This window comes from Ambystoma mexicanum, chromosome 6p (genome assembly GCF_040938575.1).
Source record: "Ambystoma mexicanum isolate Mex_15411 chromosome 6p, UKY_AmexF1_1, whole genome shotgun sequence".
Lineage (NCBI taxonomy): Eukaryota > Metazoa > Chordata > Amphibia > Caudata > Ambystomatidae > Ambystoma > Ambystoma mexicanum.
Window position 1 is genome coordinate 336,349,246 of NC_090935.1, and position 27,699 is coordinate 336,376,944.

Genomic DNA, 27,699 nt, shown 5'->3' on the forward strand with positions numbered 1-27,699 from the left:
CCCAGCCTTTCAACACACCACACTGCATTCATGTCAGTTTCTGGCAGCGCTGTCTCATTCTTTGTGTCACACACTCAGATACCAGACACCCATAACATGGAATGCATATTGGTCACACACTCCATTCACCCAGGTCCCACCCCAAGGGTGTACCCGCAACATACAGCTACTGGAAGGCTCCACCCAACAGCCAGTCAGAGGAAGGGACAGAGTCAGGGCTTCCCATGACTTTGGGAAAACAAGGTAACAGGTAATAGAAACCAAGAGGCCACAGGGGCCATCTTGTCTCCTATCAGGAATCCACTGATTCCTATGGCAGGGCCTGGGTATCCCAAAATGCAAGATACTTAGAGTACCTGTCAAATTCAGCATGGAGCTGCCACCAGCCCATACCCTGCTCCGTGGGCCACACACAGGTGCCCAAAAAAATACACTAGGGGTACAGGGTTGTCCAAGGGTCTCTGTTCACCACAACCAAAAACGAGGAAGAGCTGCACTGCCAGGAGTCCCACATGGATGCCTGTGCAGAAATCAACACAGAGCACACATGATAAGGGAGTACAGGACAAGGACATGGAGGTCGTGTCCCTCCAATGCATTTCCAGCATCACAAAAGGCCAGCCTCATTATGTGCAGCAGACATCGGGGCTGAGTTAGGGAGTGCAGTCCAAAAAAATATATTGTGGACCTTCCGGCAGTCGCTCACACTCTGATGGCCCCAGACACCCATGCTGCAGAGGGTAACTGACTAAACCTTAGCTTCATACGTGTGCAACATCATCTCAAAGAGTTGTGCCCTTATGCTCGTCAAAGTTTAAAATTCGACCAATGGCTTAAGCCTTTCTTATGGTATGTTTCTCAACTTGAGGTTTGTTGCCAAGTTATTTGTTTTTAGTGAAACGGATGCAAAAGGCAATTTTAGGCTTCAACATTTTCAATACTCACTCCTCCTGCATGAAATGTTTGTTGCCTTGCTGTAGACCAAATACTATTACTGCGGGCTTCCTTGGTTTGACAGACTGGCCCCTATCATTCATACCGGTTGTGTACGTGCTGAGGAGTTTTTGCACATCATTTGCAGTCTTAGCTAAGAGCACACTTTCATCAGTATACACTACTATTGGTATTGGATCAAATTCAAAGTCTTCTCCATCTCACAGCACTGCCTCTCGAATGACCTGGCCCAAACACTGAACAAATACTCTCCTGCCAGATCCCTATTCTCCTCGAACAGCCACCGCCTCACTGTACCTAAGGTCCACCAGAAAAAAAGCAGGGGGTTCCAGCTACCATGACTGTGCAGCCACCCTCTGGAACAATTTACTACCTCTCCTTCAAAAAAGAAACTCAATACCTGTTTTGCTAAGCTTTGAACCATGCCAAACCTATTGCCCTTGTACCTTGCCTGACTTGCCTTTCCTGTAACTAGCGCTGCAATAAATACAAAAATAAATTAATATCTGTCCACTTATTTGTGTGACGTCAGTTGATGTGTCCTACTGTGTCTGATTTATTTAGTTTGTGAATAGGTTAAACAGGCGGGGAGCAGGTGCACCCCCCCCTCACAACTTCAAACAGAGAGTCTACTCCTCTGACGAATATGACATCAGCACTGCTGTCTGCATGTAGATAGAAGATAAATCGTAACAGGTCCACTGGCACCCTGATTTCCACCAAGGCCGTAGATCATTTGGTCCTATTAACAGATTCCAATGCTTCTGCAAAATCCATTAGATTAGTGGTTCATAGATATGTTCTAAAAACGCAAATGTGGATCCGGCTGCCAACAAATAGAAGTTTATGAGCGCATGTCTGTTCCTGGGTCTGCCCTGAAGCCAAGTTGGGATATAGATACTATGTCAATGCTATCCACCCATCTTAGAGTCTGCCTAGGACAACCCCCGAATATTTCAAAGGGTTTGCCCAAAGACCAAATTGACCTATAATTACTGGGTGTTAAACATATTCCCTTTCTTGTGTACATAAAATATATCCGCTTTCTTCGAAATCTATGGGAATCGGATAATTGTCAATGGGCATTCGATACCCGAATAAGGAAGGGATCCCAAATACCTTTATTGGCAACAAAGAGGTTCATTTTGCAAAGTTAGTGTCCAAGCTTTTCCCTGATTTTAGTGCTCATAAAGCATTTAAAACCTTGGATACATCAAATGGGGTTATCTGTGTCACTATGGGAAAAACAGTGTTAGGAGAGTACAAATCACTAAAACGCAAATGCTGGACTCATACATAATGGGGAAGAACTGACTCAAAATGTATCTTCCTCGAGAGTATTCCCACTAACGTGGGTTAGAGTTAACGCTGCAGGGTGCTTTTCTTTATTTTCTTCTTTTGTGTCCCCGCTTACCAAAATGGTATGCGGGGGACGCCCTGCAACCCACGACTCCTGTTACGGCACCCAATCAGAGAGGGGGACAACCCCGCAACCCATGCTCTGCTTGGGCGCAGTAAATGTCACCCTCGTTTTGTGCGCCCCCAAAGTCGCAGTAACTGTGGGGGCGCACAAATGAGGGCGACATTTTTGTTCAATTCCCTCGCCGGAATCTATAGCAATTGATCACCAAGATAAATGAGGTGCAAATATGCTTTACTAGAGGCTTATGTGGACTCAGTATTCAAATGTACTTCCACCTGGTGAGAAAGAGAAAAGGAGACCAGGCAATACATGCCCCTAGAGTTTCTACCACGCTATTCGGTTTTCCCACACTGGCTATAGAAAATAATCCATCACTGGTAAGAGTATGTTCCTGAACGTATACGTCCGCAGAGTCAACTCATTTCAGGATTTTAATTTGCATACATGTATCCTTTAAACCTGCAACCACAGATTATTGATCTTTCATTTTTAGGAGCATAGTCCAAGCATACCTTACTTAAGTATTCATTTATTGAAGGTTTATGTAAGCATGGAGCAGGCATTCATGGAGTTGGTGCTCAGCACAAGAACCTGGAGTCTTGCTAAGACCTTACTTGTGTAGACTATAATGGAGCAGGGCTTCCCATCTTCAATGGGTGAGAGGGTGGTGGCCTGCCAAATAAGGCTTTGAATTACTTGGATTAGTGTATAATCTCTGGGATTGGCTCCCCTCCATCTCAGATCCTCCCTTGCTTAGTAATTGGAACTCCTGCGCTGTGTTTTACTCATATAAATCCGGTGTTTCATTTCTTCTTATTACAATAAATAGATTTTGACTGTCAGACCCCCCTCTTTGTAATTCGTTCCCTGTACTGATTGTTCTGACAGAGGCTGCCATTTTTCAGTCAGGCAAATGTAGTGTTTGCACAGTTCAGCATATCACTGCCTCTGACTGTAATGGTAAGCATTTCTGAACTAAACAATTGGAGAAGGATGGTCTGCGGGCCCCTCAAATGTGAGATATTGGGTGGTCATTCTACTGTATTTCCAATAGTGGATATCAACAGGTCTGTAAAATTTAAGATTGGTTCTACTGTGCTCAGAGTTTATTTAATTTGTATTGCTTAGAGCGCGAACCTAGCTGAAGAGCAGCGGAGCGCTTTACAACAGGATTATGCTTGGCATTGCATGCAATAACACAGTACTATTGGTGTAGGGGGAGAGGGATTTGTATTCCTTCGGTGGGTATTTTTGAAACAAGCCACCCCTTTAGTGTTTTGAAGAACTGGAGAATGGTATGTGGATTTTGAGGCTCTACCTGGATATAATTCTTCTGGGTGCTTGGCTGGAGAATGACTGCTTAAACTTCTTCTATTTGCAGGCTGGCTTTGACTCCAATCTTTTGATGGTTTGGGTGCGCAGTACGGAGTGTTATAGAGTGGTATCAATGTTCAGAAGGTGCGAGTGTCTCCCAACCACTAAGGAATATGTGTACTGAGTGCAGCAGTATGCAATCTCTTCTCTTCTACCCTAACATTATCTATCCTGGTTTCTAGAAGACACAAGAGGTAGGCCAGTGAGAAGGAACTCTGGGAGATTCTCTGTACACCTTCTCCTCATAGCACAAATTTGGGTTTGTGGGAATCACCAGTCACTGGAACCCATCTTACTACAGCAAACGAGTCATTCAGTAATCTAAAGCGACTTTATTGTAGCGCTGCATCAAATGGTGGGTTGGGATACAGGTTAGAGTTTTCCCTTATGCCCTTTCAATCCGTGGAGCAGGCTCTCTGCTGAGCAGACTGGGTCCAAATAAAGGTACTTGACCAGTGTTACATTTTTCTAGAGCGTATTAGGGCCTTGCAGTTGATGGTTTATTATTGTTCCCTCTGCTCAGTTCATTTGGCATCTGCAGTCTTTTGCCAGGAATGTTACAATGATACTCCAGTTGTTAAAGCAATGGTGGGTTAGCTTACAAGTATCACGTCCCCTGTATACATGCTGTAATTAGTTAGCCAAATTGTGTTCAGCAGTATAGATTACGGTTTGCAATTAGTGTGTGCAGTAATGAGCTAACAGAGTTTGTTGGAGCATAACTTTGTTTAGGTGCAAAGAAGCAGAACCATGAAATATACACATTAGTGCTAATGTCATTGTGAATAATCTTGGGTGAACCAGTTCAAGGAAAGCTTGAACCAACTGAAGTTTGGGTGGTTTGAGATGTCACTTTCACACTTTGATGATCTGTCCAACAATGTATGAGATTCACAGAAGATAGTACCATTCGAAAGAGGGCAGGCCACCAACCCCCATGGGACTCTGAAAGCTGCCCCACTGCCCTGCAGGGACACAGTTTGGGATCCCAGCAGAATAAAATGCATTAAAGTGTTTTATATTCCTAATGGTTTAAACACTTGAATATTTCTAGCACCAGTGGGTTTGCTCACACTCTGAACTCGAGAAATGCTTACTCTGGAAGTTCACCAGTCGCCCATGTAACATGGCAAAATTCACTGGTCAATAGGAATGTTGAAATGTGAATTTAAGGGGCTATTCGATCATGCCAAGTAAGTGAGGTTTATCAACTATGTCAACATGTAGATGTATTAATGGTTACCATGTATGTGTATGTAAAATAAAGACGTATACACTATAAAAATAGAAGCAACCTTCCAGCCCAAATGGAGCAATTATTTAACTAACTGAAATTTATAAACCCTCTAATTTTAAGACTATAAAACAAAATTAAGACGTTTATGATCTTTTCCATAATACTGCAGCAACCATTCATCAAAGAAACCCTCTCTTCTGTAATCCGGAAATATGCCACCCTTAGCTATTCACCTACCACTACAAATCGGAAGGTTTAATGAAAAGAGGAATAGAAGGAATGCTGGCAAAGAAATGGCCCTGTCAGTCCATGGAGAATTCAAGGTAACCTTGCGATCACTAACAGGATTTTAACCACTATTTGCTAGATTTAAAACAAAGTTCAAAACAGATTTTTGCACAAACACAAAACGAGTGCGGGAGAGACCGGAATCACCTAAAAAGGCTGAGTTCAATAGTCTGAATGGGAGATTTGGCTGAATTTCGGCCATTCGAAAATACCAAACGCCTGTAAAGTTCAACCAAATCCCCCATTTGTTGGCGAGGCTGCGTGGCTGTACCCCACAGCCGGTCTCTAAAAAAAAAGGGAATGGACCCTGCGGCGCTGGTTCCCAATCACGGAAGTGAAACAGAACAGGCATTGCAGGGACACAGTAAGTCGGTAGCAAGGTAAGTAGGGGTGTGAGGGTATGGGTGGGTGCCAAGTCGGAAATGTTCAAGACCGAAGGTTATTTTGGAAAAACAATCTTTGGTATTCTCGCCCTCAAACATTTCCATCTGGTGCTTTCAACCGCGATCCTGCCAGACCAGCTTGGACACTGATGAATCTTTGATACGCCACCATCCAGCAGTTTTAGGCCAACAATTGGCTCATATGAAATTGCATTGAGAAGGTAAGTTTTGTCCACCCCTATAACATTGCCCATTTTCCTCTCCATTCCCCCCCCGCCGGAACCTCATGACATGGTGCAAAAATAATTAAGGGACAGGTCGGTTTTTTGGTAAACGTTTGTGAAGATTCACCAAAGATTCACCAATGTTGAAAGCATCTCAAAAAGTCTCTTCCTCTGGGGAGTCCAACTGAGCCATTAACGAAGGGTCCTCATATCTCAATATATGCCTCAATGTCTGCGGGCTGTTTGTGCGCTTTACAAATTCGAATAAATAAATAAATATGAACGGGTGCATGCCTACGTCACTGCTCAGCATCCCATCAGGCACTGAACCCCACGCAGAACAGAAAAACAGATTCACTGGTCAATAGGAATGTTGAAATGTGAATTTAAGGGGCTATTCGATCATGCCAAGTAAGTGAGGTTTATCAACTATGTCAACATGTAGATGTATTAATGGTTACCATGTATGTGTATGTAAAATAAAGACGTATACACTATAAAAATAGAAGCAACCTTCCAGCCCAAATGGAGCAATTATTTAACTAACTGAAATTTATAAACCCTCTAATTTTAAGACTATAAAACAAAATTAAGACGTTTATGATCTTTTCCATAATACTGCAGCAACCATTCATCAGAGAAACCCTCTCTTCTGTAATCCGGAAATATGCCACCCTTAGCTATTCACCTACCAATACAAATCGGAAGGTTTAATGAAAAGAGGAATTTAACGATTTAACTACACTCAATTCTTCAGTCAGAAAAGTAGCCTAATGGCTGAATTTTTAGCAAACAAGCACATCTCTGCACTTTATACAAAACGAAACCAACAAACCCAACAGAAATTTTAAAAAGCATGCCCTTTCAAACCATACATGGGCCATAGAGACAGCAAATACACCAAAACAATGCATGTGTTGCTCATGAAGACCATGTGGATAGTAACGAAAATCATATTCATCCCAGAATGGCGCTCTTGAAAAAGCAATGTTTCAATAACAGTGCAATACTTTCACAACTTTCAGACTTTGTAGTCTCATTTGATATATAGTATGTTGATACTTGAGGATTTAAGTACAGTATATTAGTAATTCCCATTATTTGTTACTATATGGGAGTTCTATTTGAGACACTGCCAAGTAATATGCTTCACTTACTTTGCTTAAGCTTTCAGCAGCAAAACAACTACAACACGCAGCACCATGGGGAATATTTGCAGATGTACCTCAGAAACACTTGACCATGGCTGCAAATTTCTTTCAAGGCTAGACCTATGTCCTCATGTCCAGTGCTCATGATTTCTCTTTGAATCAAGTGCATTCTATATTTGATCAACCACAGTCCCGGGACTCAAGAACAGTATGAAGAAAACCATACAAGAGGCAAGCCCCTCCAAAAAGTTGAGTCTCGCCCACAGCAAAGTTCAGCACTGCAGACCAGCGGCATCTGATTTGATAGTGATGTGCAATATAGTGGTGAAAATGGTGCAACCTGCCCACACCTCCACATGCTCTAATCACAAGTGCAGTTCTCTCAATGAATCCTGATCTAGAGGTAGAAGGTTGTTTGTAGGAGAGACCCCTCTATAGATGAAAAATATTCAGCCTATGGAAGGTCCAGTATTGCAAGTGTCCATGGAAGATCTACTCTGTAAAAGCGCGCCATGATCATGTGAGTTTCACTTTTTATGCCCTGCACGTTTCGGCCCAGCAGTTGCAAGGTGGCACACACTGGGTCCATCTGAAAGCATTGAAATCAAGAGACTGAGAATATGGCTTTCATCCTCATAGTTTGGGGTGGCTTTTAACGGCCCGCTGCCGCAAGGGCCTCGGCAAGGGCTATGGGCTGGTAACGGCCATGTCCGCCCCCCACAGTGGGGGTAAAAGCCTTTTACACCCATGAATTTCACTGGGGTTCGAATGGTTTATTTATCCCTTGGGAGATTGGCATCATTTGCGCAATCTCCAGGGTAAAAAAATAATTAAAAGGCACTAAGTCCCTTTTCCATTTCTATGGTGGCCGAGATACAGGAGGAGCACCAGGAAAGGAGCACAACGCTTTAGTCCAGCAGGGAAGTTTGCAGGTAGGGGGGGGACGGCGAAGGGAGAAGGATTGTTTTGGGAGCGACATGGCGTGGGGAGGCCACTAGGAGAGGCTGCCCTAAAAAGAATGGCACCACCCGTGGAAATGCCTTGGGTAGCTGGAAGCAGCGTGCAAAGAATGTGTATTCTGTTTCAGCCAACTAATTGGCTAAACACCCCTCCCCGGGTGGAATGACTAGTTCTGACTTCTCCGAATTAATGAGAAACAAAAGGATCTGAATGAGGCCTCCATCCATCACCTGTGTGACAAAAGACGTTTACATCCTAGATCTAAAAATCATGTTTTATAAATAAATAACAATGCGTACCCCTCAAGCTCCGAGGGAAATCACCATGGCTTCATGAGCTTGGTAAATCACCATGGTGCTTAAGAAAATACAAAAGGTCGAGTAGAGAGTTCTCATATTTGGTTAACCCATAAGACTGGAGAAAGTGTCATTCATGGGCTGAATATTGGCACCATCGTGTAGGCATATTTTAGAACGAGGTGGGGCAGCCCTTGGCCTTTCTGCAGCATATGGATCCCCTCAATCTTGAAGTGATGTTAGACTTCACAGTTATTAAAGTACCTCAGTTGTGTGACAGTGCTCAGTTTTCCTTTCCAGCAGACTAGGAAAAAACTGCTAACAAAACCTGGGGTGGACAGTCGACTGCACAATCACTCTCTGGAGAATGAGGTCTGCCACCTCCCTCTATAGCAGCCAACTCTCCTGCTCAGAAATATGTATGTGTTTTTGGAGAGTTTCAGCTGAATTGGGTCATTGGACAATTCCTGGTTCAAACCTTGGGCAGTCTGCAAAACTCAGGCATCTTTTGATATGAATTCCAAGTTGTGATCACTTTTCACCAATAGAACGATTAAGGAAAGACCTTGCACCTGTTGGAATGGCGAGATGGCCAGCGGTCTACTATCTCTGGCTGTTGCGGTCCAACAGTTTTTTGGGAAGCAGCTATACCCGTGAACAGGAGTACCAATATCCAATCTCTCCTCTGCCATTGGACCGGTTGTATTTGGACTGGAATCGACCAGATGTATGGTCTAGCAAGGATCTCTAGTAGAATACCCTTCATATAGACACCTGACTTATCCAATGCAGTGCACATATTAACAATCCTGCTAAGTTCCTTTCCAAATGTGTCTCCAAATAAAAGACCCCTCAGCGGCAGGACCCATCGTGGAGTAATTCTCGCAATTTAGAGCCATGTTTACCAGATCTCCTTGGCATCAGTCTATAGAGATAGTACAGTTCCCATTGCCAAAAAGGAACACCGACCACTGTGCGCATTCTGAGAAGATGCACAGGTGACCAGGACCAAAAAAGGGCAGTTAATGGTGAATTCTGCCTGTATTCGTTGCAACCTCATTGTCCAGGTCCTCTTATTCGAGTGCGAATAAAGTGATCACCCTGGTGTTTGGGGGAACACAGGGCTGAGAAAGGCCCCCCAGCCAGAGTCTAAGAGTAGGGGTCATGGATATGCTCTGAACATGTGGGTAATTCCTATTCACACTATGGTTCTCCCTCCACAGTGTGAATAACTTAAAAGTACATTTTTTATGGGATATGGTCTCTGAAAATATTTCATGTGCACAATTTCCCATTAAAAAAAAATGTGTATTTTCTATTTCCTTGGGAGCCGCTTGTGGGTTGCAGATATGCTGGGGAGAGGCTGGAGAAAAATAGGCAATGACCTGGGGGAGCAGCAAAAAAGAAAATGGTGGACCTAATGGAAGGTGCCAATGGTAAGGTGAGATCACAGATTCATGACCACATTCTTGACCTCCTGATTGGCTGGTGACACTCCCACCAGTACAAAAGACATACCAATTTAGATGACAAGCCCACATCATCTACTTATGGACTAAAACATTCCAACACAACTAAATACGGACAACAAAGCAAGTAGGAAGGTGTGCAATTCGAAATATTTGCAGCTATTCCATAGGAATGCCTGTAAAAAATAAAGACTAGTGGGAAGACAGTCAAAAAAGTGCTGGCAGACCTAAAATACTTTATCTATGGATACTCTGGAACCACATCAATCATATCAAATATATATATTGCAGAATGGCAGTAGTGTGCATGTGTTATGGGACTTCAGAATGGAGTTACAATACTAAGTAAAGGCAAAGTAACATACATGGAATAATCATTAAGGGTGATCAACTTTTATTCAAGATTTGATAACAGTCAAGATTGGTCCAAAACAAGTTCCTGAAGTCTATAGGAACAACCCATAGATTCCCTAAGTACGAAGGAAATACCCACAAGTGGCCCTTGCTGGACACTACATGTACTTTTTTGCATGCAAAAGGCTTCTACTTTAGAAACATGTCAAAGCACTGAATAGCAGCAAACTTCCAAAACATGGGAGTCAGACAGTCAAACACTTTCATAGACTTTTGATTGATTGATTGATTGGTATTTTATTTCTATCGCGCTCGTACACAAGTGTTTCAGACTAAACAGTGTTTAAAATAAAACGCCCAGATGTGGAGCCTCAGAAATATTCTGAAGAACACAGATTGTACTTTTATTTTCCTCTAATGTGTTCTGCAGTTGTTCCATTCTCCCCCGTCGGCCAGATTGGGACGTTTGCAAATCCAAGTGCTACGTGTCTTCTTTGTAGACATTAAAAACAGAATGCAGTGGAATCTTACCTACCTTCTTACCCAAAAATGGTCTTCAATTGGTTTGGCCGTGGAAGTGATTTTCTCACAAAATGTTCACCGTTGAAGTATTTTTACTTTCAAATAAATTGACAAACGTCCACATTTTTACGCATCGAATTGCAGGTCTTACTCTGCCAAATGTAGGTCTTACTCTGCCAAACGTTTAATTCTTTTACTCCCCAAATATTCAAAGACACATAGGGCCTCATTATAAGTGTGCCGGTCTGGAACCAATGGTGCCGGTTAACTTACCGGCAGTGTGGTTTCCAGACCGTCCCATTACAACTCTGCCGGGTGGGTGGACTCCCGCCTGGCAGGTCTGACATGCCGGGTGGGACGGCACCACCCACAGAGTTTTCACTGAAGCACTGGCACCGTTAAAAATGGTGCCGGTGCTTTCCTAGTCCCCATTCCCACAGAGTCCCATAGGGAATGGGGACTTACAATTTGCCGGTGCCTAACTTTCCGTCCGCTGGGGTTGTAATCCCCTGGTGGTACTGGGAAATAAGGCACTGGTAAATATGTATGGGTCAGGCAGCAACCCACCCGCATCACTTATCTCTCTGAGCTCTTTAACTGCTCTCTCCCTGCTTTACTGCCCTGTCTCCTTCAAGTCTGCTACTGTTTTAGCCCCATAGAGACCCCCTTCGCTGATCCAAATGTCCCAGCAAACTATTACCCAGTTTCCCTCCTTACACATTGTTCAAACGTTTCTTGAGTGGTTGTTCTTCAACCAGATCAGTCAGTACCTTGAGGATAATGGCCTATGAGATCTACTTCAATCTGGCTTCTGTAGTAAACACTCCATCAAGCCTGCACTCATGAATGCCTCTCTACTTACTCTTCGATGCTCACCACTCTAAACTATCTTCTATACCCATCCTTTTGGACCACTCTGCTGCTTTCCACAATGTACACCACACCTATCTCCTCATCACTTTATAGACTTTGGGTTTTGCAAATCTGCTCGCAACTGATTCTCCTTCTACCTGGAAGGTTGATCCTTCAAAATATCATGGATTTTGCAAACCTTTGAGACAATCACTCCCCCGTCCTCCTCATCCAACGATCAGTCCCTGGACCTCTACTCTTCACCCTCTATACTCCTCCCCTAGGAAGGTGTATCTTGTCATTTGGCTTTCACTATCACCTTATTGCTTCTCCTTTCTCTCCTTCACCCCAGCCATCTCAGAACGGATTACTAAATATTTCACTGTAATTCATCTCTGGATAACTCTCTGCTGTCCCATGCTGATCTCTTCAAAAACAGAACTCATCTTTCTCCCAGCTCCCAATGCCACCCCCCACCTGCCTATCTCCTATCATCTTCCTGCTGGACCTTCTTGCTCTCTCGGCCAAGGCTCATCACTACCACTGCCTATGCTGCTTATATTAATTTCCTAAACATTCAGAAAATTCAATCTTTTCTTACTAACCATTCTATAAAAACTTAAATCTTGACCCTTGCTACTACTTGTCACGCACTCCACTCGTCCCTCTGGGGGTCCCATTCCTCATCCCCGTGCCCCGAACACCCCTCGCCCTCGCACTCACAGGTTCTCTCTTCTCCCCAGTTGCCACGGCGCCGATTGCCACAAAGCTTGGGTCGGCATGCTGTTTGCCCGCTGAGACGTCTACCCCTTTGGCGTCTTCGTGGCGGTTGCTAGACCGGCTTCTTCCGCGTCACATTACCGTCGCCTCCCACTCACGTGTTTCTGGACTACACTCACGTGATGCGCTCGTGGGTCATGTGACCGAGAGGAAATAGCAGCGCCAGTATTTAAACGGCTGTGTTGTGGTGCTTCGGTGCTTCACAGCTGTTTCTTTGGATTCCTGTACGGCGCTATGTACCTTTTGTCTCACCTTTTTGGATCTTGACCTCGGATTTGTTTCACGGACTGGCAGCGGATAACCCTTGGCTTTGGTACTTGCTTTTGGATCATTGTTACGACCACAGACTGCTTCACTGACTCCCACTACGTTCCTTCTTGTGCGGATTCTGGCATCAGGTGGGCCTGGCACTTGCAACGTTGCTGGGATCGCTACATACTGAGAGAACAGCCTTGCTGAGTCTCGGAACCTTCCCCATAGGTACAACCGCTACTCCACAGACGCCTTTTGGTAAGACCGTTCCACTTACTTATTGATTGGTTGTTGATTCTGTTTTGGCTTGACACTTAACCAGTGTTTCCTTTACAGTGGTTCGGGGTTCCACGAGTACCGCAGTTCCGGAAGAACATCTCCCACTTGTGGCCTCAAAGGCTGTACAGAGAGTGACTTTGATTCTCTCTGAGCGGCACTTGTGGACAGAGGACTCTTCGGCTACACGACAGTCAAGACACAACACTACTTAGCAATCTTGACTACTGCTCAAGCCTACTCCTCGGCATTCCTCTCTACTCCTCCCTCTAGACAAAGTCCTCAACATGCATGATCTACAACCTACCAACCTTACCCTACGTGACATACCGTCAACATGCTGGCTGGCCCTCCATGTACTACCGGTCCCTTTTCAAATTCCTTATCAAAGTCTAAAAAGCTACCAATAGTCTTCCTCCTCAGTACCTGTCTATCACTGGTTACTCACCCTCTTGCTCCCACTGATCCTCCTCTGCACTCACCCTCACTGTCTCATAACTCCTCCTCGCTGACCTCTCTGCTCCCTGCCATACTATACATACTCACTATCATGTTGGTCGTGTGCCGTTGCCCTGTCCCTGGTCTCTGTAACATTCTTCCATCACCATCGTCCAGCAGCCATCTCTTTCTCTCTCTCCCTAGATTTTAGGGCAACTGATTCAGGATTGCCCAGCTGCATGTTGACTGCTTATGTATATGTTTCTGGTGGAAACACATGAATCCTCACTACATGAATACAAGAGGTAACGAGAGTAATTGCAAGACAGCCATACAGTGGGAGAATGGAGCTAAACATGGCAAGCCAAGTTTGTTGTGCCTAGAAGCAGAAACAATGGTAGTAGGACATTCAGGGGATAGAAGGCAGGTTTACAGTAGAATGTGAAGTGGCAGATGTCTGAGGATGCTTGGGTCCTTGCTCATAGACGCAGAATGCTAGCTTAACAAGCAGTGCCACATTCTACTTCCAATAAAACAGAATATGTGGATTATTTTACTTTTCTAATGTGTGATAAATTCTCAATGGAATAGGTATGGTAGCCTCTTTCTTAGTCAAAAGTGAACTTGAAAAGGTGCATTGCACTACAGCATTACCAGTAAAGGTGTTGGGAGGTGACAAGAATGGCAAGTGGCCACATGCTAACAGTGAACAAAGACATTAATATGTGTCATGGGAGGTCACTGCCCACACACATGCTAACCTTAATTGAAGGTTGTACTTTGGCACGAGACATACCTGAATGGGGTACACTTCAGAGCAAGCTGAGTTGATAAGCTGTGCTTCAGCCAATCAGCACTGTACGAGGGAAGTCGAGCAGCTGGAACATTGATGTCACTGATTCTGCCAAGCACACAACGGTAAGAGAAAATATATAAACCCACTAAGGTTTTAATTTAGTCATTTGGATTCCAGACGAGGCCGGATCTTCTTCACATATGGAAACTTGAAATAGTGCAGTATTCTGCCAAGTGATATCCGTTGATTACTCATCTGAAGTAACGGGCTGACTAGACAACAACGGATAAGTGAGAGAGAGAAACAATAGTTCAACCTTACAATAGTCTTGTGCAGTTGCAGACTAACCTTGGCATACACATATGTGGTTATAGCCCAACTCTTGAATGCACCTAGTGGTTACAGACCAACCCTTAGTTCCCCTTTGCCGTTGCATTCTAAACTTGATATATACTTAGGCGTTTTCCAAACAACCTTGTATACACTTAGTTGTGATGAGGTGCCCTTTTTGACCATGGAAACGGGCATCAGGGTGGCCAGAGGGCCTGGGTTCCATCGAAAGCTAGTGGATGCTGGCCCCCGAGTGTGTAAGCAGGGGACACCATAGCCACCCTTGCTGCGTTTTCAGGGTGAGCTAGGAACAGGTGCTTAACTAGGGATTGCATAGGCCCGGGTCACAAGTTCTTTTCACTAATTGGTGCAACATGGACAGTGGTAGCGGCTGAAGAAAAAGTGCATATAGCACAACACACCCCTTGAAATTGAGGAAAAAGTCTTTAGTTAAGAGGGAGTTAAAATGATCTGTTTCACTGTAACAAAACTCAAGATATAAGGCGCGGGAGTAGGGAGTGATAACAATCCTAACTCTGGGGCCCCCCAGGGACCAGCCCATGAACACATACATGCGTTAACAGCAGGGATCAACAAGGAGCTACAACATGACATCACCGGGGACATACATGCAGGGACTAAGAGTTAAGAATGTTGTCACTTCTGACACTGACACTCGTCGAATTTCCTGGGTTTTGCTGGGAGAGTAAGGGGATCAATTTAACTCTGTCTTAACTAAAGCTTTTTTCAATGAATATATAACTTGTTAAAAACCGTGATTACACAGGGATTCTCACAATACACTTTTGTCATTTCGTCATTAGTGTAGAGCCTTTCACCATGGGTATGGTCCCACCGTGTTGTAGGTTGAACGTCTGTGACAGACCGAAGTCTGAAGTATGGGAAAGTTCTGAGGTGCTAGTATGCGTGTGTGCATAGAGGCCCTTCAAGGTTATGCGGGTTTGGCCGAGTCCCATGCTCAAAGCAATCTATGCAGCAAGCTTTCAACCAGTCTACCATTAAATTATAAGGCACATGTCTGGACAGCTTTCATGTACCTCTTTGACACAGCTCTCAGCAGAATCACCTCTCAAGCTTGATCCTTGCGCGCATGTGAATGTTGAGACCCCCGAGTACAGTCTACATGTACAGTACTGGACATTGTCCATGTAGTTCGCACCCATGTCTCGCTTCCTTTTCTTTAGTTAACATTTCATCTCCTGCTGGCAGCTGCCACACATACATCCAGAAGGTTTACTTCAGGGCAACGTTTAAAAAGTATCGCAACAACGCCCTCTTAATTGCGAGTCAGTCCTTGGTGAATACTCCAGCTCTTCGTTCACACACGTTGCCCAAGTTAATTAAATTGTCCCTACTTGAGGTGTGGACTGTTTCCAAGTAATTAACTGAACCCTGGGGCAAGCCAGGAGTTCAGGGCTGGGGCAGAGGTCAACCAGCCAGGGCCCAATCAACGTATTACATCAAAGGTCAGTACTATAGACTTAAAAGGCAAACCATATTTTGAACCCAAACTGCACGGGTCTTAACACGTGCGTTGAATTGAATGTACAATGATTTAAATAAAGAACGCCTGGCGAGGTCACGTGATGAATGGCGTCCAAGGCATGCTTGCTTTTTGACGGGCAGTAGGACCAAAGTGAAAGAACGATCCTTTACCGTAAATCCACACAGGTATGTTTTCAACAGAAACATTATTTCTAATAAAAGCTGTGCCATTCTCCTTGTTGCATTGAAAACTAGCATATGACCGGGCAGGTGCGCGCCAGGTCCTTGTTTGTCGCATCTAGTTCATGGAGATGACTCATCAGAAGGGAATTAGTGTGGAGGACTCGTTCAGCATACATTCTGTGTGGATGACTCATGCAAAATGTAGCTTGTGAAGATGACGTATGCAGAATACCAGAAACGAAATCAGAGACTGCATATGCCCATGCAGCTCAATCAAAGTTAGACCTGGACGAAATAGTTCAGGGATAACTCAATACCGACCGGTTCAAGAGCTCTGAAACCATCTTTCCGGAAATGGCATGGAAGGCAAACTGCTACCATATGTTATACCTTAATCCCCTATAATATGCCATAATTCCTTACTAGGCCGGTTTGCAATTCATGGGATGCTAGAGGCAGTGGTCGAAGTGGGTGATTGATTGATTGATTGATTGATATTTTATTTCTATCGCGCTCGTACACAAGTGTTTCGGAGCGGGAGTGGGAGCGGTTGGGAGCGGCACTCCTCTACTTTTTATTAACTTTTACCGTTCCTGTACTTTAAAAAAATGTTTTAAAGAAACCATTCCGGAATGATTTCATTTTAAAATAAGTGTAGGAAGAAGGTGAAAGTTGCATTTCAGCGCACTGCACTGAACCTTCTCTTAAATAGCAAGCAAGTTTGTTTGGGGGTATGGCAAAGCGGTTTGAGGGGAGTGGGGCATGTCAGCAGGGAACATAGTTCCACTACTTCTTTTCATACATTTCAACTACTGGCTAGAGGGCCATAGGGACGGAAGCTACAGTGTTTCTAGACAAGTCTGATCTATGAATGTCTCGTCAAAACAGGTTCTCCCCCGCTCACCCAGATCAAGGACCACATTGACACCCTTGCTCCATCCTTGGTCAATTTCTGCAATCACTCCTTTGTCACTGGAACCTTCCCCTCCCCTTAAGCACTCCTTGAGCACTCCCTGCTAACAAACTCCTCAACAAGTCCTTCCTCTCCGGATAACTAATGCCCAATCTCCATCACTGCTTTCCTGGGCAAACTCTGGAAAAAGCTGGCCATCTCCCAACTTAATCTGCAACTTAATCTGCACACTGTATCTGTTGGTTGTCTCCACGACCACCAGTCTGGCTTCAGAGATGCCAGAAGCATGGAAACTGCTCTCCTGAACACCCGTGATGACCTGCTCTCCAACCTTAATTCTAACCTTTCTTCTGTCCTCATTCTCTCCGATCTTTCTTCTACCTTTGATACGGTCAACCAGGCAATCCTGATCAGTCGCCTCCATGATAACCGGGTTATCACTGATCAGGCCCTGGCCTGGCTGACCTCCTTTCTCAGTGACCTACCCTTTCAGGTCCAACTGGGGTATTTCCTCTCCTCTATCTCTCTCTCTACTTGTGGTGTACCACAGGGTAACCTCTCTCCCTGGCTGTTCAACCAATACCTGGCACCTCCTGCCCACTGCATTGCTTCCTTGTACTCCAACTTTCAGTGTCATGTGGATGACATACAGATCTCCTTCAGGCTCCGCTCAGCGGCCTCTTCTCCTTCTCTCATTTAGATTGTCTGACCACAATTCAAGAATGGGTTAATACCAGTAGGACTGAGATCCTCCTTATCAGAACACCAGCTCCCTCATTTCCTCTCTCTCTCTGGCCAACCACTCTGGGCCCTCTTCCTGCTTCTACCTGTGAGGCTAAGAACCTTGGGGCCATCTTTGACTCCACCCTCTCCTTCTCTCCTCACATCTCTGACGTCTAACAAACTATCAGCTGCACCTCCTCAGAGGTATTCTTCCTGGTACTCTCTAGGCTGGACTACCGCAACAGCCTCTTTCTAAAGCTATCTCCTTCTTCTCTCCAACCTCTTCAACTTATCCAGAGCAGGACTGCAAGATTTATCCTTGGCCTCAAGCGCAGGGATCGTATCTCTCCAGTTCTGAATTCTCTTCATTGGCTCCCAGTGGCGGCAAGGATCAAGTTCAAGACACTCTATATCGTCAACAAGGCTTTCTAGGGCCTGAAACTGCAATGCCTCCAACTCTCTCTTCCTAAAAATCTCGCTTCTCAAGCTCTCTGCTCATCCACCTCCAACTCTCTGAGGTTCAGCTGCTTTTCCAAGTAGAGAGTTGGGGCAGATCTCGATCTTCGGCTGGGGCCTCCCTCTGGAACAGCCTCTGTGCCTCTTTCAAACATGAGCAGAACTACCTCCGGTTCCGGAAGCAAGTCAAGACCTTCCTCTTCTCTCCTGTTTTTCTCTTCCTTTCCCCTGCTGATATCCCGACTACTCCTCGCACTGGTCACCTAGCTATCCTCTGAACTTGGGCCTAGGCTCCTGCATGTCCAGTTGCACTTTGCACTGCCTCCTGGCTCCCCTAGCGCTTGTGGTCTGTATCTGCAACCCTAAAGTCCCTTCTGTCTTCACTTATGAGCCACCCGCTGGCTGCACTTCTTGATTTACCTGCACTAAGCCACATGCTGGCTGCACTTTTGAGTTACCTGTACTTCTCCCTTCCCCCCACCCCGGCACTTCTCCCCTTCCACTTCCCTGCACTTGCGCGATCTGAATGACACAGGGCCTCCCTATGTTTCCCCCTCCTTGTCTTGTCCTGCCTAGAAACACTTGTGTACAGGCGTGTTATAAATGTCATATCATATATCATACCATACAGGGTGTAGGGATGAGGCAAGCAGGCATGAATGGGTGGCTAGTTCATCTCCAGAAGTGACCAGAGGACATTCACAGATCTCCAACCTTTTGAACCAGGGACCCACTGGTCACTTTATGGGGAATTTGTCCAAATTAGCCAAAACTCACAGTCTCATTCGGGAGATAGTCATTGAGCCCTGTTCATCCTATGCATCTGGAACCATTTTCCAGTCATAAATCCAGAATGTAAAGATAAAAGCAGACCTTAATGACAATCTGAGGACTGACAGGGGCATGTTGACATGTATGCACTAGGCACCAGCCGAGAATCATTGATAGCTTGCTCACACATTCTCTGTTGAAGTGTCAATGATATGGCACCTGCAACTGGCTGAGGAATCAATAATGTGTAGCCTTAAACTCTTTCAATTACCCGGTTTGGAATGTTTTGTCGAACCATTTTTGTCATCTCGTCCTAAATCAGGTGCCCTAATGATCTATGCTGTGATGTTCAAAGAGAGACAGCATGCAGAAGGGAATTGATCTTCAGAAGCGCAGATTATGGATCTCTACCATTAAATGCAGAGTTGCTGTGATTACATGTGAGGCATGTGGTATCAAGCACAATCACAGAGAAAGCTGCTACCTTAGGGATTCTGCATTTCCGACTCACAAGAGTAAACCAGACTACTTACAAGACATCAACACACCGGCAAAGCACATTAGAGATAATATTATGAGGCATGAAATCCCAGAGGGAATGCATTATAAGTGCAAATAGAAACATTAGCAATTCCATGGCCGGAGCTTTGACAGTGCTGTGTGTCGATACATGCAAGGATACCAGAGACGTTGATCCGAAGTGTTCGGATCAAATTCTAACAAGATGAAGGCCTAAATGTGAATGGAACTGGAGACATGTTAGGATTCAGGATTACCAATCAAAGGGGGCATCATGCTCAAAGGCAGTAGGAATAATGAGAGGATGATTTTACATTCAAATTTGCCATGAATTGGCAATTAGTTATGAAAGTTCCTTTCTTAAATGGATCGACACATATACTGCGGAAGATATCTTGCACTGAACGGCTAGATCATCACACGTAAGATGCTGCAGAAGATATATTGCTCTGCAATGTTGCATGCAAAAGTGTTTGAAAGCAGACATGACGTTGCTCAGATACAAAATTGCCCAAATTGAGGTGAATGGAAATTGATATGGGTCATAGAATTCATCACCACCTCCTTGTGGTATATCATCAGTATCATAATTATGAGCAACGGAATGCATGGCGGCCCGAGTAGAAGAATATGCTTCGGCAGAGCAGACATTCTGGGGGGCTGCATGGTCAGTGCATGATAGGGTTCTAGGTTTGTGGATCTATTATTGCAACCTGTAATCACGTGAATGGCAAAAGATCTGCTTTGGAAATGAGAAAGTAGGCCTCCTCCACATACAACTAGGGGAAGAATAGACAAACAACCAAGTAAGTGCCTTCTGTAAGGAGTAGGTTGATTAGTTCTAAAAATAGGTCCAGACAGTTGTTTTTTTATTTATTTTATTTTTATTTATTTTAGTTTAGTTAGTTTAGTTTAGCTTCTTTATTTATACCGTGGTCCGATCCCTGAGGTAACTGGGCGCCAGAGACGTAGAGCAAATGTTATATGTTACATGCATATATCAAAAGTATACAAGAAGAACAACAACAACGAAAAGTGCGAGTGACCGGGGTTACATGGTGGTCACTGGTTAGAGAAAAAGTGCTGCAATACAGAGTTGTTAAGTGTTACAGAATGAAATGCAGTGAAAATAAGCAGGCAGAGTAGTTTGGTGCAAATTAGTCTGACGTTAGCAACTCTTATCAGTGAGCCAGGTCTTAACTTTGGCTCTGAAGGTCCAGAATGAGAGTTGCATTCTGAGGTTGAGGGGTAGGGCATTCCACTGTTTGGCGGCTAGGACAGGGAAGCTTGTTCCACCAGTTTAAGATTGAATTTGGGAATGGTGAGGCAGTGCGAATACATAGTTCTGGTTGGTCTAGCTGTTTGGTGTTTGTTGAATTTAACTGCCAAGTACTTGGGTGCAGAGTTCGTTAGCCACTTTTGTGGGATGACAATTCACCGAAGGTTGATTCTGTCTCGTAAAGGGAGCCGGAGGGCATCCTGTCTGAAGGTAGTGATGTGAGTGGATCAGGGTATGCTCAATGCCGATTTTAAGGCATTGTTTTGGAGAACTTGAGTTTATTAAGGTTACGTTCAGAGGTGCTAGGAAGAGGGTATTACAGTAGTCGATTTTGGATTGCACTAGTGCCCTAGCTACAACTATTGGGTGAGAGAATGACTTGGAAGCATTGATCAACTTATTGGTGTAGGTAGTTGAGGATGCAGTGGCATTCACTTGCTTTTGAGTGAGAGTGTGAAGTCTAAGCAGACCCCCAAGGTTTTGATTTCTTTGGCCACTTTGATCAAGTTTCCAACAATGTTGATGAATGCATATCGAGGGTCTAATTTGTTTAGTCGTAGTTGGGATCCGACAAGCAGGAGCTCAGTTTTCTCATCATTGAGACATACGCTGCGGTCTGCCATCCACACCTGGATCTCCAAGTATTCATCATTAATCTGTTTTGAGCCTCTTCATAGCACCCTGACAGCGTAATGAGAACCTGGGTATCATCAGCATAATTTGTGTATGTGACACCCAGGTTGTCAAGACGGTGGAGTAGGAGCTTTGTGAATATATTGTATAGCGTTGACGATACGCACGATCCTTGAGGGACACCGCAATAGATGGGAATAAGGTCAGCTGAGGCCGCAGGCGCGAAGACCCTAGTGTTTGTTTGTTTATTTATTTATTGTGCGCGCCGGACCCAAAGGTATCAGGGCGCAGGAGAAAAGAGTACGTACAGCTTAATTACAGATGTACAGATGTGGTGCGATTGGATAGGAATGATTGTATCCAGGCGGATGCATAGCTAGAGATGGCAGCTGCTGTCACCAGATGCTCTGTGAGGATCCGGTGGTCAACAAGATCAAAAGATGCCTATGGGTCTAGCAGCAGGAGCATGGCCAGTTTACCATTCTCCTTAACCTCATCCATTTGGATTTTAATGTCTAGAAGGGCTGTTCCCATTCCATGCCTTGGCCTAAAGCCTGATTGTCTGAGGCCCAGTAGGTTGTTGTCCTCCAGGTGTTTCTGGATTTGTAAATAGGCCACTCTATCTAAAATCTTTAGGATGTAAGGAGCGGTGGTGATGGCCTGTAGTTAGTAGGATTGTTAGAGTCTAGGTTGCTTTTTTTTAAAGAGGGGCATGGCCCAAGCCTCCTTAAGGCTATTGGCAGTTATGAAGGGGGCCAAGTCCTTGGCGCCTTCGGAATGATTGTGGCTGGGCATAGATACCCTTGGCATTTGGAAGGTTTGAGGCCTTTATTTTCTACTTCTTTGGGTGAGACCGGCACGATGGAGAAGTGTGGGCATACAAGGGTCCTGTGGTTAGGAGGTGGGGAGGTATTGGCATTCTTGGCCAGGCTGTTCTTTTATTGCTCAATTTTGGATTGGAGCAAGTCAATTTTGTCTGTAAGAGCTTTTTGTATTTTTGCGCACCAGTCTGCGTCTTTCACACAAGCTTCCGAAGGAGTGGATGGTGACTCAAGTTCCCTAAGGATATTGATGAGCTCCTTAGTCCTAGATTTAGCAAAGAGGATAGCTGATTTGTAGGCAGAGGCGGCTGAAGTGAAGAACGCTTTATTGGTGGAGTTGGGCGTTTTTCCCCCAAGTGGCTTCTGTCGCTCCTTTGGCATTCCGGAGGATTTTCAGTGTTCAGTTCAGGGGTAAACCTGGGCTATTGGTTTAGCTTTAGTTAGTTTAATGGGAGCTATGCTGTCTACTGCTGCTTCCAGTGTTTTGTTGTAGAGGTCGACTAGCTTATTTGCATCCAAGTATGTGTAGTTGGCCGGGTCTAAGATATTATGGATTAGTGGGCGTAAGCTTTGCAGCGCTATGTTACGGTTGTTTCTGGCAAGGGTTTGCAGAGAGATGGCAGGATTAGGGTTGGCAGGTGCATTCCCCTGGATGGAGAAGGAGATGGAGTGGTGGTCGGACCAAGAAGTAGACTCACAAGCAGTAGACTTATTTTGGAGGATGGTGGTAGAGCAGTTGTAGTCTACCAGCCAATCCAATGTTCTGCCTTTATTATGTGTCAGTGCTGTGACGCAGTGGTTGAAGCCGAGCTGGAAGTTGGAGTTTTCCAACGATAAGGCATTTGGGTCATTCGGATCATGGAGTCCTAAGTTAAAGGCACCAAGCAGGAGGATTTGAGATCCTGGTTTGGCGTTGTTGGTTAGGAGGTCAGTAATGTCTTCCTCGAAGGATGAGATGTGACATGGGGGCCTGTAGATAAGGTTCATAAAAATTGTTTGGGATGCGGAGAGTGGGATCTTGACTGTCAGTAGTTCTGTAGATGGGAGGCTGGCAGACGGGGTGGCTCTAAAGCCTAAGGATGTTTTAGCAATTAATGCTACTCCGCCTCCTTTGCCTTCATCTCTGTCTTTCCTTATTATTGAGTAGCCATCTGGGATGGCTAGAGATAGTGCAATACCTGCTGCCTGGTGCACCCAGGTTTCAGTAATGGCCAGGAAGTGTAAGTCGTTGGATGAGATAAGGTCTGCAATGTCAAGCGCATGGGCGACCATAGACCGAGCATTAATTATAGCGCCTTTGATTGTAGGGAATTTAGCTATGCTAATAGTTGCTTTTGAAATCTTAGCTGTGTCAGGGGTTGGGCTGGCTGGTAAATGGGTTGGGGGTCTCTTCTCATAAGTGTCGAACGGAGACGGAGACGGGAACAGAGTCTCAGGTTTCTGTCCTTTAATGGACATGGGATCCAGGGTGTGGGCGGTGAGGCAGATCGGTGGATCCATTCTGTAGGGCTAAGAGAAGGACTGGGCAAGGAGTCCAATTTAAGGTTGTTGCGAACTGCAGCCACTCTGTGAGGGTAGGGTGGTTGTGGCGCAGGGGGTGGTTGCAGCCTGGGAAGGAAGTAGGACGGGGGGATTGAGTTAAATAATGGGAGGATAGTTGCCATAGTTAGAGTGGTTCTGCAGAAGGTGGCCATGAAGGCAAGGTCTTAATAGAATAGCAGGTGAGTGGGTTAAGCATACTAGGGCGACTGGTGCTAAGGATAGTTCACTCAGGTACAAAGAGTTCACCAAGGTTCGCTTTAAGGTACAGTAGTCTAGTTCACTTAAGGTACAGTAGGCTAGTTCACTTAAGGTACAATGGGCTAGATCACTAAGGGCAGTAGGCTGATTCACTTTGAAAACAGCAAGCTAGTTCTCTATGGAATAGTAGGCTAGTTCACTTTAAAACAGTAGGCTAGTTCACTTTGAAAACAGTAGGCTGTTTCACTTTAAAAAAGGTAGGCTAGTTTACTTTGGGTACTGTAGGCTAGTTCACTATGAAAGCAGTAGGCTAGTTCGCTATTAAAACAGTAGGCTACTTCACTATGAAAGCAGTAGGCTAGTTCACTTTGGGTACTGTATGCTAGTTCACTTTGGGTACTATAGGCCAATACACTTTGAAAACAATATGCTAGTTCACTTTGGGTACAGTAGGTTAGTTCACTTTGGGAGCAGTAAGCTCTACATCTAGTGCCATCTAGATAAACGTATTGTGGAAAGGCGTGGTAGATAGTTAATTTTTCAAGCCTCTAACATGTTCATAATGCGAGTGACTACAGACTCGACCTCGTAGTGCTGATGGGAGGCGACAGTGCAAGCTACGTGTACTGGAAAGTTTTTAGCAATTGCAGGAGATACCATTAGATAGTGAACAGTGATTAGTGTTACACATGATATTTTAAATAGGTTCCAGTGTAGATCACTCAAAACAACATAACAGTGGATGATAATTACACAGGTACAAATAACAACGTGGTGGGAGCAGCGCGTGGTAATCAATAAGGCAGTAAACAATGTATATCTAGCAGTTGATGTTTCATACATAGTGAAGACCTCATGGCGTGGGTAGCCGTATTGTCAGTGTAGCGAGGCTTGTGCGCTTACTGGGTGGGGGCACTAAAGAAGCAATTACCATTTACACGTGGCGTAGCGGTGAACTAGGCTAATTAAACGAATATGATTAGGGTTTGGAAGGGAGAAATAATAGGACAGGCATGCCGTGCCTTCGTGGTATGACTCTGAGGGGAGGCCACAACGGTAGGAGTTGCATGAATATAACTGCATGGCCAGTTGGCTATCTGAGCTGACTGGCAATAGCGGTTATTGCTGGGAGTATGCTAACGGGCACATGGTAGATTGCACAGAATAATAATGTTATGGCAATGTTTTGGCAGTTTACCGTGTGAAGCTGTAAGTCCGAAGGATCTTCTTGAGGATATGGTGCAAATGGACACTCGTTCAGCGGCACATCGTTAACAATTTTATTGTTAATTCATAACACGCTTAATACCAACAATCGGTTTCTAAGCGCGGGATCAGGATTCAAACCTGTCTTACGCTGTGCTGCCTTGCTTCTAAGACAACCGCGTTGCCCCTGAGCTATCCTTCCCAGAGGTCGAAGTGGTCGGGAGCGGTGCTCCCATACTTTTTATTTTTAAGTTTCACAGTTCCTATACTTTTATTTTAAAAAGAAACCGTTCCGAAATAAAAGTGTAGGAAGAAGTTGAAACTTGCACTTCAGCGCACTGCACTGCACATTCCCATAAATAGCAGGTGTGTTTGTTTGGGTGTTTGGATTGTGTGTGGGAGGGGGCACAGGGATGGGGTTTGTGGGGAGCGGGACAGACCAGCAGATTACATAGCTCCACTACTTCTTTTCGTACACTTCGACCACTGATCCTTCCTCCCCAAGCTATCCTTCCTTTCTGAGCTTTGGATGGGTTAGGATCTCTGAAATCAATGACCATATTACCTGCTGTTCCAAGATACTGTGCAATGTACATGTAGTGAAACTCAGTAAGTCTCCTCTAAATCTTCGATTTTATAGTTTAAAGCTAGGACATTTAATGGGCGAGACAGAGCCTCCTCTCACCCTCCTTCTTAAATGGTATGTTCATGTTCCTATGGATTAAGCGAGAGTGAGAACTAGAGGAACAGAGCGTGGGCAACAACGAGAGAAAGAGTGAGAGAAGGTCTTCAGACCTTGCGCCTGTGCATGGCCCCAGACTGTTCTGGAGTCAGGGGAGGGCTAATAGGGCTGAGACATCAACTCCTGCATAGTTGATGAGTGAAACTCATTAGATCTGCAGCAGGCAATGTTCCATCCAAATTGGAGGGTGCGCCAGCATTGCAGTAAGGGTTCCTTCTTGAGGCTATCTCAGCAGGTTTGTTCCATGCCTGGGTCACTGCTGACTAGACCTATCAGGAAATAGGAGGCCATGGTGGTGTGGGCAGAATGGGAGAAATTGGGCAACTGCACAATGTGGAAAATTCTACTGTCCGCAATTTGGGCATGCAAGAAATGGAGATGTGTGTCTAACAATGTGGAACATGTGCTGGGCATGTGGAACTATGCATTTCTGGTGCTAAGCAAGTGAAACTAACAGTACATAATATTAGTGTTAAATAAAGCACAAACATTGGACGATCAAAAGTACGACAAAGTGATGACAAGCATTGACAGTGCCAACAGTTTGGGTTTTTGTGTAGGCATGGGAAAGGCACTTGCCAGACACCGCCGTAGTGGTATTAACTGGCCATTGATGGTAGCCGGTGCAAAATGCTGCGGGCACCTGGGCATTTAATAGCAATGCCTGGCAAATGCCTAATACTTACACCAAGTCAAAACTGTTGGCTTTTCCATTGCTTGTTTTTAACAGGACTTCAGCGATGGACAGAGTGCTTATACATTCATGGCTGAAGGCATAACTGGTTTAGACATGTTTATTACACTAGTATCATGTTTATAGCTCCAATTAAGTCATTAACTCTCAGATGACTGTTTTTAAAAAACACTGGCATGCATTTTGAGTGCAAGGTTTGATGGTAAGGCTTGAAGAAAGCAATCACAATGAGTTTGCATGAGGAGGTGTTTTGAGCCGTGGAGAGGGAGGAAATGGGTGGGAATGGCCATAGGGATCACATGGCCATGGGAAGTGAATGAGTGGCCAAATAACCAAACACCTTCAAGCTGTGTGTCCCTCCTCATATGCCATTTCTCCCAATCTGTGCCATAATGGAATACTTTTGGCTTAAAGGTGGATCAGCCCCCAATCGCCCAAACTAAACATTGGCACCACTGTACACATTAGGAAGAAAAGATCATGGAGTTGCATGGAGGAAATAGAGGGGTGCAGGCTCAATTTGATATTAAGGCGCTGTGGAAAAATACAGATAGTAGGTTGTTTTATGCATGATTTGTCTTCAAACTGCCCCCTCACCATTTTCTATTCTAGGTTGAAGCCCACAAATCATACATGTGTTCCAATTCAGCCTTTATATAGTGCTGTTTAACATTTCAGAATATTTATTTAAGAATGGTAGAATAAAATGCTCTCAGCCCCATGGGTACATTTAATTCTCTAAGCACAGGCCCTTGGCCTTGCACAATTTCTATTTTAGTACAGGAACTGTTGAAATGACAATGTTTAGGTTTAAAATGTGTACTTTGTACACACTACTAGTGTTTTCAAAATCCTACATTTTAGAAATGTCACTGCGATTTAAAAGGCCGCGTGTTGCATGCTTTCGCAACAGTATGTGAGAATGCAGCCTTGTATATGGTGTGTTGCAAAGTTGAAGATGCACGAGGCCATTTCTAAATAAATTCCAAGCCTCTTTTCGTTATTTTTCAGGCTCTCAGTTACCCAGAGTCAGCAGAAAGGCAGGTGCCATAGAAACATACACAGATGTCTTTCATTGGTTTAAAAATTATTAAATATATAGACTATTTTTAAAATTCGCTATAGTTTGCCGTCAAACTGCCCCCCACCATTTT

At 44.7% G+C, this 27,699-nt stretch overlaps 1 protein-coding gene across 1 annotated transcript in view; it reads right to left on the minus strand.

The window, feature by feature from the left end:
- Window positions 1-27,699, minus strand: part of ADAMTS12 (ADAM metallopeptidase with thrombospondin type 1 motif 12) — a 4,001,072-nt gene that overhangs the window by 3,930,996 nt on the left and 42,377 nt on the right. The window lies entirely within an intron of this gene.